Source organism: Crocuta crocuta, unplaced genomic scaffold, assembly GCF_008692635.1.
Source record: "Crocuta crocuta isolate KB4526 unplaced genomic scaffold, BGI_CrCroc_1.0 scaffold462, whole genome shotgun sequence".
NCBI classification, from domain to species: domain Eukaryota; kingdom Metazoa; phylum Chordata; class Mammalia; order Carnivora; family Hyaenidae; genus Crocuta; species Crocuta crocuta.
Window position 1 is genome coordinate 3,707,617 of NW_027527437.1, and position 11,908 is coordinate 3,719,524.

General features: G+C 34.4%; 1 long non-coding RNA gene across 1 annotated transcript; it reads left to right on the forward strand.

The window, feature by feature from the left end:
* Positions 1–5,243: 5,243 nt before the first annotated feature.
* Positions 5,244–9,056, forward strand: LOC144228321 (uncharacterized). Its single transcript, XR_013334162.1, has 2 exons — positions 5,244–5,307; positions 8,630–9,056. It is a non-coding gene; the product is annotated as an uncharacterized LOC144228321 (long non-coding RNA).
* The last annotated feature ends 2,852 nt before the right edge of the window (positions 9,057–11,908 follow it).

Sequence of the window (11,908 nt, forward strand, 5' to 3'; positions counted from 1 at the left end):
AATGGTCCTTTTTTCTCTATACTTTACCAATTTACAGCTTTTTCTTTTTGTTTCTTTGTTAGTTTCCTTTTGAGGCTTCTATAGTTGAGTGACTTGAAAAACACTCAAAGTCATGCACTATACACTACAACTCCTTGTGTCCAACCTTGTCCTTGGCCTCTGGAAGTGAATAGGTGAATCACAAAGCATGTAATGGTGGCAAGATCTGGACTCTCCTAGGTGGCTAACTGATGATCTTGAGACTACATAAATTTTACAAATCTTTTCAGAAAACTATATATGTGGGAACAACTACACAAAACACAAAAGTGCCTGAGTTCAGCCTTAAGTGTATACACAATACAACTAGACCTTCACATGTAGTCTCTTACTCTGATCCCTACTAAAATAGATATGAGCCTATTAATAATATCAATGATAATTTGCTTATACATATATTCCCTTTTTCTTACCAATTTTTTAGTAACATTGCATCTACATTTGTTAAGGTTTTCTTTGTATTCTAATATTAAACAGTAAGATTATATATCACCTTCCATACATTCAGTTTTTCATAAAATAAACTAATTCAGATAGGACTTGTTGAATGACAGTTATTTCACTAGTTTCCAGGCATACAACAAAATTTCTTCTTCCCCTGGTGTAAAGAAATAGGGGGAAAAGTCAATTACTATGTAATATGTCAACTGCTACAATGTAGAGTAATTTTATGTTATGGGTCTGGAAGAAACACAGGAGGGTGGCATAAACAGGTGGGGGGAAAAGGTAGCAAGAAAATATATGACCATGATGCAAACACTTAAGAATAAAACTTAAAGTGAGGAGATAGAAAGATCCCTGTGAAAGTAAAATCTCCCAATGATCATCCTGCTTATTCTTCCAATATTACACACAGATGGGCCCATCTTACCATATCCTAATTCACATGAACTTCAACAACTTTTCCATTAAAGCCAACAGGATTAGTGCAACCAATAAGAGACTGTCTGTATGCTAATTATATCACTTATATACTTATGACTTGTATACTTACAATCACTTATATGATTGTATAATGCCTGATATTGAGGAGAAGAGTGCAGACATATCAATGCCTCTAATGACTGCCATGGGTCGTCCCAGATCTAAATTATTACCATGCATGGACAAACGAACCTATGCAGTTGAATGCTTGACACAGAGGGTAACTCAGCTCAAGGGTTGCATTGTGGCCTCAGGACCAGGACCTTAAGAGAAGAATGTGGAGTATACCTGGAGTCCCTTCATGTACATTTCTTTTTTTTTTTTTTTTTTTTTAATGTTTTATTTATTTCTAGGAGAGAGAGAGAGAGACAGCGTGAGCAGGGAAGGGTCAGAGAGAGAGGGAGTCACAGACTGAAACAGGCTCCAGGCTCCGAGCTGGCAGTCAGCACAGAGCCCGACGCGAGGCTCAAACCCACGAACCGCGAGATCATGACCTAAGCGAAAGTCAGACGCTTAACCGACTAAGCCACCCAGGCGCCCCCCTTCATGTACATTTCTAAACATAGGAAAAACATCAGGTTAATGCTAGATGATAATAGAGCCCCTCTGTTCCAATTCTTCCAAGATAGAGTTGTCTGGTTTCCTTTGACTGACTTTCTTTTTTACTATTTCATTAAGCATGCTGTGCTATGAATTATCATTCCAGTCACCCAATCGCTTTGTCATGAGCTAATTGAGTATGGTTAAGTTCACTCACTTCTTGATGCTGTTTGAAAGGATATTTTATCTCATTTGAAAATTTGTTGCATCATTTTACAAATCAGATGCTCTGATGATTGCTTACAGAATTTGATGATCTTTATTTTATATTAACCCACTCAACAGTATTTATTCAGTCTATACTATGTACTTAAGATAGATTCCTGCCCTCAAGACACTGATTATGTTGGGAAGAGAACTACGTAATTGAAGAAATACAGTACTCAGGGGAAGGTGGAGGATACATAGAAAGAAAGAATGATATATTTCTACTTGATTAGGATGGAGAGGGAAGAAGACTAGAGATGGCGATGTTTGAATTAATGTTGAAAAATGAATAGGTGTTTGGACAGTAAATGCGACATAAAAGATGAAGCATAAGAAGCTGTCTGAAAAAAGGTATGGAGACATGAGTGTTTATGGAATAAATGTGCTTGTTCTGTCCAGATAGTCACCGGAAAGTTTTTATGACTAGAAAATTCAAAAGTAGTCTGTACCTGTATCTTAGATTCCAGAGGCAGGAAGAAGGAAGGATGCTAAAGTATATGTACTTGATCTTGAGATCCATAGGGAGTTATTAAAGTTGTTAGTAGAATGTATAACATGATAAGCTTTGAATTTTTAAACATGTGGTAGGGTAGACAAATAGATTGCTGAAAAAGAATAGAAATTCTATAAACGAACCTATGTATTTATGGTGAATTGGTAAATTACAAAGATAGTGCTTTAAATATGTGGGAAGAGGAAACTGGATGAGAAAGTCAAATACCCTATTATCATTCTGCAAGCATTAGAATTCTGAATCTGCCAATTAATATCTATATGAATTGGGCAAAAACAAGGCCAATAAGATGGGATTAAATTCAAAAGTAAATGGCACAATTGATGTTCAGTAAATATTGGTGATTACTATACTATTATAATGAAAAGTTGGCTATTTATCTAAAAAAATATTTAGATTCATATTTTTCAACATTTATGAGAATATATTTCAAATGGATCAATAACCTAAACTTTTAAAAAAATTATAGGTGTATTTGGAAAAATATAGAAAAAGTGTTTATGAATTTTAGATAGAGAAAGCTTTCTTAAATAAGAAGCAGAATGTAAAAATGTAAAAGATTTGTAAGTTTGAAAATACTGCAATTATGGATTTTTGTGCAATGCACTCACCCAAATAAAGAGAAATGACTAAGCAGAAGAGTATCCAGTATGCATAACAAGTTGTGGCAAGGATGTGGGGAAATAGGTATACATGTGGTGCTCATAGGAATACAAATAGATAGAACTTTAGAACACTTGCGACCACTTTTGGGCAAGATCCAATAAAATAAATGTGACAGATGTTCTGTGAACTCATTTCTATTTATTGTTTACATATAGTCATCCTAAGGTAACTTACTTTAAAAAGTTCAGCATGAAGAGTGTGATGTAAATGTGTAAAGAAGAAGTCACACCTATGCACAAGGAAGCATATGGAAGGGTGTTTATTGTGCTGCTATTTGTAATACAAAAGAAATTCAAAACAACCTACATATTCATCAAAAAGTTTTGAGCTATGCCTGTGGCTTGTCATAAGCATTTAAAAAGAATATTATAGAGTCAGATTATTTACATGAGAATAACTGTAGGAGCTATTGTTAAGAGAAAAAAAAAGTTGTAAAAACAGGTATAGTGTGAAGTCTGTTTTAAACCACAAAAGCATATAATTGTTTACATAAAAATAATCATTTATTAATGGATAGAAGAAGTTTGAATACTATACCTTCCTTTTTCTAGTATCAGAATTCCTCCTAGGGAAAATAAGTGTCATTGGCTGGATTATAGCTCATTCATCACCAACCCATGATAAGGATGGACACATGCTTCTGGCTGGACCAATCAGGGCACACTTATTCCCTTTGCTATGGTCATTAGTTTTAACCTGGGTGGTTGAAGTCAAGATAATTAGACTTAACCAAAGATTTTACTGGACAGTTGATGTATTCTCCTGTGAGACAACTGAGGTAAAATAAGCTTTAAAATTGAGTAACCACATTTGCCACCACGTTGGAAAAGTCTACACGGATTTTGCTTTCGTTGTGCAGTCAAACCTAATCCTTACTAATATAAGATGTATGCCTCCTTAACCAACAGGGAGAAGTGGAAAGGAGAAATCTAATTTTTTTTAAAGGCAGAATTTGTCAAAACATATTAAACTGCACCACCAGAGATCTTGGAGATCTGTATATCTTACTATATGTAAATTTTTAAAAAATAAAAGGAAAAGAAATGCAGAAAGGGGGAGAGAAAAGAACATGATGGTAAACAAATATAGGATGGTAGGAATAAACTTAAACACAGTAGTCTCAATGAGTATGACTAAGTTAAATTCTCTTGTTAAAAGACAAGTGCTCAGATTTGACAGTTTAAAAGATTTTTTAAGTTTATTTATTTTGAGAGAGAAAGAGACAGTGAGAGTGGAGAAAGGGCAGAGAGAGAGAGAGAGAAAGAGAGAGAATCTCAAACAGGCTTCACACTGTCAGTAGATTCAGAGGCAGGGCTTGATCTCACCACACCATGAGATATAACATGACCTGAGTCAAAACCAAGAGTTGGCCGCTTAACTGACTGAGCCACCCAGCCATCCCTCAGTTTTGATATTTTAAAAATCATATTGCTCAACTGTATTCACAAGACACATCTAAAACAGAATGACATAGGATACTTGGAAATAAAGAAAAGGAAAACTACACTTATACCATAAGACTAACAATTCCACTCCTAGCTGTCTACTCAAAAGAAATGAGAGCACATGTCTACAAAGAGACTACATAAATGCAAATGTTTTTGATCTTTAGTCATAACAAACAAAATGGATTTGTAAATGGATAAACATTTGTAAATATATAAACATATGGTGGTACATTCATTCAGTGGAATACTACTCAGCAATAAAAGAAATAAACCACTGATAAGACAGTATAGTTGAATTTTAAAGACACTAAGGTGAGCAAAAAAAAAAAAAAAAGCCAAATACAAAAGAATACATGCTGTATGTTTCCATTTACATGAAAGTCTAGAAAAGATAAAGTTAATCTATATGAAGGAAAGTAAATCAGTGATTGCCTGAGATGAGGGTAGGGGATTACCTGGGTATAGGCATAAGGGAATTTTGGGAGGTGATGGAAATGTTCTGTATTTTGATAATTGTGATGTTCACCCAAATATATTGATTTTTCAAGACTTCCACAAATGGGTGCATTTCATTGTATATAAATTATACCTTAGTAAAAAAATAAATGAAAAGGGCAAAAAATAGAGAGGAGCACAGAAGAGGAATAGCTCATTTGTTTTTAGAGACACAGAGCAAGTAGGCTTCTGTGAACAGGAATCAGAGTTCTTTTTTTTTTTTTTTTTAAACGTGGGATCTGAAAATAGCAAGTCTGTACAAAGTGGAGGAAGAAATAAGTGTGTTCCAGACAGAGGAAGCAATAAGCACAAATTCAAGAAACAGATGAGAAAGACTGTGGCTCATTTGGAGAAACCAAGCAAGAGCGCAACAGTACCAAAAAGAACAGGTGCGACAAAAGGAGAACCGCATAGGTGAGACCATCTTTACTTTGTTCTTGAACATGAATGACATTTTCTTCAGTGATAGAATTCTTGGCCCCACTTTACTTTACACATTAATATTCTGCAGTTTATCTTATTATCATTGGGCACTTAGTATTGTTGAGAGGTCTGAGATTGCCTGGTATTGGTTCCACTGCAGGTAAATAATGTTCTGTTTCTCATTGACTCTGGGTCATCTTTTGATCTTGTTTTAATAATATAATTTTTTCTTGATGGTCAACGAGTTGTTTCCTTTTGGCAATCTTATCACTCATACCCTGGGACTCCTAGATCTACACTCTGTATCTCACCTTTTCTTATAACTTTATAACCTCCATTTCCAATGAGTTTTAAGGGAAGCTTTAATGCCTGTTCTTCCCCCGATCTGATCTTTTTGTCTTATTAACTCAGTGGTTTTCTTCCTTCATTACTGTTTTAAATTCGGCATTTTTTGTTTTTTGGCCAGTAGATAGTTTTTCTCATTACCATTACCAACTCTTATTTCATAGATACGTTTTCTTCAGTTTTATAACTGAATTAACATAAATTTCTATTTATATTATAGATCAGTCAAGGTCCTTCAGAGAAACAGAAACAATAAAAATAGAAAATTAGAAAAAGACATAGATTGATTTTAAGGAATGTTCACAAAACTGTGGGGACAGGCAAGTATGAAATCTGTATGGCAGTGTGGTAGCTGGGAGCACAGGCAAGATTTCTCGGTTATAGTCTTAAGTCAGAATTCCTTTTTCTCTGTGAAACTTCAATTTTGGCTCTAAATGCTTCAAGTTGTTGGATAAGGCCATCCCTATTACTGATGGGAATTCTCTTAAAGTCAACCGATTGTAAATGCTAATCACATCTACAAAATACCTTCACCGCAACATCTAGACTACTGTTTGACCAAACAACTAGGATCAAAGCCTCACCAACTTGACACATAAAATTAACCATCATATATTAGATTTATATCAGTTACTGTCACATTGATACAAAATACAGCATTGGCTTATTATATGATGGGTCTTCTGGTTTCTCACACTATTCTTTTTATAAAAGCAATTTGTTCTGATTCCTCCACATAATTGTCTTTTATGAAGTGCACCATCTTTGCACTTGCCCAAAGTTAGGGTTGTGTTTTGTTTTGTTGTTTAAACAATACAGATTTTATGTGAATGTCCAGATTTGGAGGTTGAAATGAATTCTGTCAAATTAGAACATGTTAGATAATCTATCTCAGATTCTTAGTTTACTGTTTCTTATAAATAGTAAAAAGAATAATCTTTTTTATGAAAGAAATACTTTTGTAATAACCCTTTCTTTAGTTTCGGTCTGGCTGAAAATTCATTTCAAGTTCAAAGTGATAACACTGGGGAAAAAATGTTCATACCCTTATTCAAAACTGTTCTGTGCTAAAATTAAAGCAAAACGAAAGTCAGGATAATAGGTAATCAAAATCATTCATTTGGTAAGCTAGATAAAAGCAATTTTAGAATTCTGTTAAAATAGTTAAATGTAAACTATCATTGATGCCTTTTATAAGAGTAAAGGGAGTGGTCAGTGGTTATTAATAAAACAAATAGTGCCATCTACTGACTTTGTAATTATATTATGAAAGCTGCCATTAACACCAATGTTATACTACGTAAGTTTCCAATGTGATAGTGCTAGTCATTCATTTGATATTTTGAATTTTCCAAGAATTTATATTCATTTAAAATGATTACATTTAAATCTCTAGCTCTGCTAACTGAAGTGGAATTTACATGTGCTTCAATCAAATGGCTGCTACTTTGCAAAATCACTGTTATCAGGAAGTAATTTTTTTAAGTGGCCTTTGTGCTAGAAACTGCATCATGTAAAAGAAATATGCCTATATTCTTGTCACACACACACAACTCAGTAAGAATTGTCACAATTGCAGATATGTACAAACAATTAGACTCCCATCACCCCCCAAAAACTCGCTCAAATGATTGATTAAAGAAAGGCAAGCATTGATATAACTTACTAATAAAGGAGAAACTGAAGCAGATTTCATAACAGGTATATTCCAGAGGATCATAATTAGCTCCCACCACCTTTTAAATTAGATATGATCTTACAGAGGAAGTAACACTTCAAGAGTTTTACGGACAATCAAAATAACATGGTAATTGAATAATATGATATACTACATTTAAATAGTATTACATATTACATTTAAAATTTTTAAATGCAGAGAAAAATTTCTTCTTGTGGCCCACTAGCTACACTGTGAAGTTTCCGGAAAGCAGAGCAGAAGGGACAGGTCTGTGCTCAGTGTCTGCTTGCAGAGTATAGAGAAATAATGGCTCCAGAGATGAGGACATAGGGCCAGAGAGCTTAATCTCCAGAGACCACCTTTCAAGGTCATTGATGGCCTCAGGGTTCCAGGTAAGGCTTGGTGAATACAATACCCTATACCTTAATATCCTGTTTATGGGCATAGGTGCCATGTCAAGACCTAAGACTTAATTTCCTACCAAAGTACAAAACACTAATTTCTTCTAACTCTAAATTCTGGGCTCTCTCCCTGAATAATCAAGCTTTTCCTGGAACATTGCTAAGCTTTCTTGAGAAGAGAGGAATCCGGTGAAAGTCCAACATAAAAATAGAATTAGCAGTACTTTCTAAGTTTATTCCTTTGTTCATTCATTTCAGGAGTACTTCAAAGCAGGATGGTTTTGCATAACACATTCATCTGTATAATGTTGTATTTATTTAAGTTAGAATAATTTTTGCTTAAAAATAAATGAAATCACAGTATATGATTCCAGATGTAGGGTCTATGAGGAAGGATATGTAGTATATATGGTCTAAGCCTTAGGATGTAAGACTTTAAAACCCAAGGCCAACAAAGTTAGCAAAATCTTACATCTTCAGTGGGTATTCTTGGATAAAGAAAATTAAATTGTAAGAGTTTACAAGAATAAGAAAGGTTAAATACATAATTACCTCACTGTATCTATTGAAAAGTTCTCCCAGTATAAACTTATACTTCACATGCATTATTTTGATGAGCAGGGGAGGAATCACAAACTGATTAGAAAAAAAAATGGTAATTTGGGATCCTATAAAACAAAGCTTCTGTCTTCTGTTAAATTGTTGTTTAATCCCCTTTATTAGGCAGCAGTACCACGTGCTCAATCAAACATAAAATTACTAGAGAGTTAATAGCGTGATAATATTTACCTTAAGGCAAGTAGGATTTCAGGTTATTTACAGCAAAGTAGTCTCAAAACATTTTATAGGTGAAATATAGGTTAATTTTCTTCTCTTTAATATATTGCAGGCATATCCTATTTCTATAACTCCTTGCAGTAAGCTAAATAAAGGGCCCTAAAAATAAGACGCCCTAATCTATGGAACCTGTAAATGTTACCTGAAAAAGGATCTCCCAAATGTGATTAAATTAAGGAATTTGAGATGGGAAGATTGTTCTGGATTATCTGGGTAGGCCCTGAAGACCATCATAAGTGTCCTTACAAGAAGGAAGCAGAGGGAGGTCTGACATACGCGAAGGAAAGGCCATGTATGAGAAGACAGACTAAAGAGTTCGACAGAGGCTGGCTTGGAAGACTGGAGTGATGTAGCCACAAACCAAGGAGTGGCAGCAGCTACAGAAACTGAAGTAGGAGGACACCTTGATTTAGGCCCCGTGACACTGATTCAGACTGTGGCCAACAGAACACTGAAACAATAAATATCTGTTGTTTCAAGACACTGAGTTTGTAGTAATTTGTTGTATACCGCCATAGAAAACTGGTATACTCTATCACCCAGGCATATCTTTCAAAATAATGGATATCATTTAAATACTTTGGTTATCATTAGCACCATAGTAAACCTTCTGCAAAAATGTCTCTAAATCTAATATCTCTTTTCTCCCCAAATCATACTCCTCTCCTTCCTGCTTACTCTGCTCCAGCCATACTGGATCCCTTAGTATACAAGATTTCAGGCCTGTGTGCCAGCTGTTTCCTTTGATTGGACTGTTTTTTTCTAGATATCATAAGTATAACTCTTACCTTCTTCAAGTCTTAGATCAATTTTACCTTCCCCCCCGCCCCCCGGAATAGGTCTCTTCCTACTACTCTATTCAACATTGCAACCTCCTTCCCCAGCCAGCATAATGGAGGAATTGTACCCTGTTCCCTTTTATTATTTTAATCTCATTTCAACCTCTAAAATGTTATATAATTTACTTAATTGTTATGTTTATTTTGTAACATCATTTTACTCCCTCTAGTTATGTAAGCTTCATGAGTAAATGATTTTATCTCTTTTGTTCGCTAATGTATTCCCAATGCATAGAACAATATCTAGCATATAATTGGCATTCAGTAATCTTTTCCTGAATGAATAATTGAAGAAAAACATTTAAAAGTCTATTGCAAAAAGTGAGAGATGCTCATACCCTAAATCATACCGAAGCAAAGTTCAGCTTTTACTTCAAGGTGACTCATTGTCAAGTCTTCCTGTGTTTTCATTTTCAGTATCTGTTCTGTGTCCTGTAAAGGCTCAGACTTCATTAATATGGCCACAGAATGGGCAGTGACTTATAGATATGCTACTGCTGTATCCTGATTATCAGACAGGCTGAGAGCTTGCTATTTACATAAGTTCTCAATGAGTCTCCACAAAAAACTATCCCCTGGGCAAAGGCAAAAGTGCCAGGGACTGTTTTATACAAAGTTGGATCTTAAAGACCCTGCCGAACTAGGGTCTAGTAATTCCCTAACTAGTCAGAAACTCATATTGAACGGATATAAAGGAAAAATTACTGAGCATTTTCCAGACAGGCTGCCTAACATGTAGAGAGGTAAATTTCTTTAGCAGACCACTTAGCTAAATCTTTTCTGATCTATTAACATGGGAAGTCAAGAGGAGCTCCCCATTTCATTATGGAAAGGGGCTGAAATACTGAAAGAGTAAATCACTATCAAAAGTGATAGAATATGATTTGCACTGTTATGAAATTATAAAGGTGTATTCTGCAAAAGAAATCAGGAAGGGTCGTGTGAAAGATGGTGCTCTAAAATGAAGCAGGATGATAGGACACATGACCTTCAGGAGGAAAGGAATCAAGACAGAATGCTGAAGATTCAGAACCTCAGTGACTGTCAACTGCTATGTGAGCGACACAGGGAACAGGGAAAGAGAAGGTCCACTGGCATGAGTTCCTAGTCATATGAATGCTGAGGAGAGACACATAACGACTTTCAGGACCATCTTAGGTAATATCCATACTTTCTTGATTGTACTTTCCAAAGTTGTTGAAAACTAACTTTCATATTTGATAAACTGCTTTGGTTTGCTTATCTGTGGCTTATGTTTCTCCCTTTTGTTCTTTGGAAACTCATTTCAATAATAAACAGTTTCAATTAAAAGGAGTTTCTGTTTGACTTTTTTAAAAAAGATGATGTAATTATTCACATTGGAAATTAACATCATGGTAACAGGTTTTGAACATTATTTTAGGAAGAAGTGAGAAATGTATCACCTTACTCTAGTTCAAAAAGGTGTGTTTTAACTTACATATTTAGAATTTACTGGTTAGAGAAGATTCTTGCTGAAAAAGTTATGAATCATAGAACCTCAAGACTAATAAATCAGAGAACACTGTTATTTAAAAAAAAAAAAGACAAAATATGAAAAGTCTTTAGTTGCAAATAAGTCTAAAACATCTAAATAACCAATCAGAAAAAAAAGTACTTGAGGAGTCTACAACAGTGTGATATCCAAGTAATCATGTAACAGTGATGATTAGAAAAATGCCAAAATGCTGTGATCATGGAAGAAATGTTTATTTGAACCAAATTATTTTAAGTATGGTTGAACAGAATACTCATTATGTAAATCATAAATATCAGATCATTGATACAATGTTGGATTTGGGGGTGAAAGAAAATTAATGATGCTGAGAAAATGTTAATAAATCTGATGGATTTTACATATTTGTTCTTAAAAACTAATAAATAATAAGGGTTTTATGGAATATTATATGCTAAAATGCATTCATTCAGGATTTAGACACTGAGTGAAGACTTGTAAATATAAACACAGGTGAAAAACAATCCTTGTCTTCAGCTGCTCAGAATTTCATAGAACAAAAGTACATAAATAACTAACATCAAAATAAAATTCAAATTAAGAAAATTATCTTGGCACATTGATTTTGTCTTAGCCCTTTTGTATAGTCATAAATCTCAAATTTTTATTTTTTTACATCTTCCTTTATTTTTAAAAAGTACTATCCCATAAGGATGAGTGCTATTAAAAGGGATCATCCCAGGGCTAAGGATCAACCTTTGCAAAGGTAGGTAAACTAGAGAAACACAAATGGGGATAGAGTACATACAAGAAGCAGATATTGCACTAATCCAGGAAGGAGCTGATGAGAACACAAACTTATATAGTAGGTGTGTATTGATATGTGGAAGCAATACATTTAATAGAAGTATTAAAGGATCATCCAGCCTACAAGAATAATGGTGTATGTCTGGGTCTTTTTTGGCTGCAAGTAGTGTCTTTGTGTGCTAGAGGATTTGTATGATTGGGATAGGAGAGA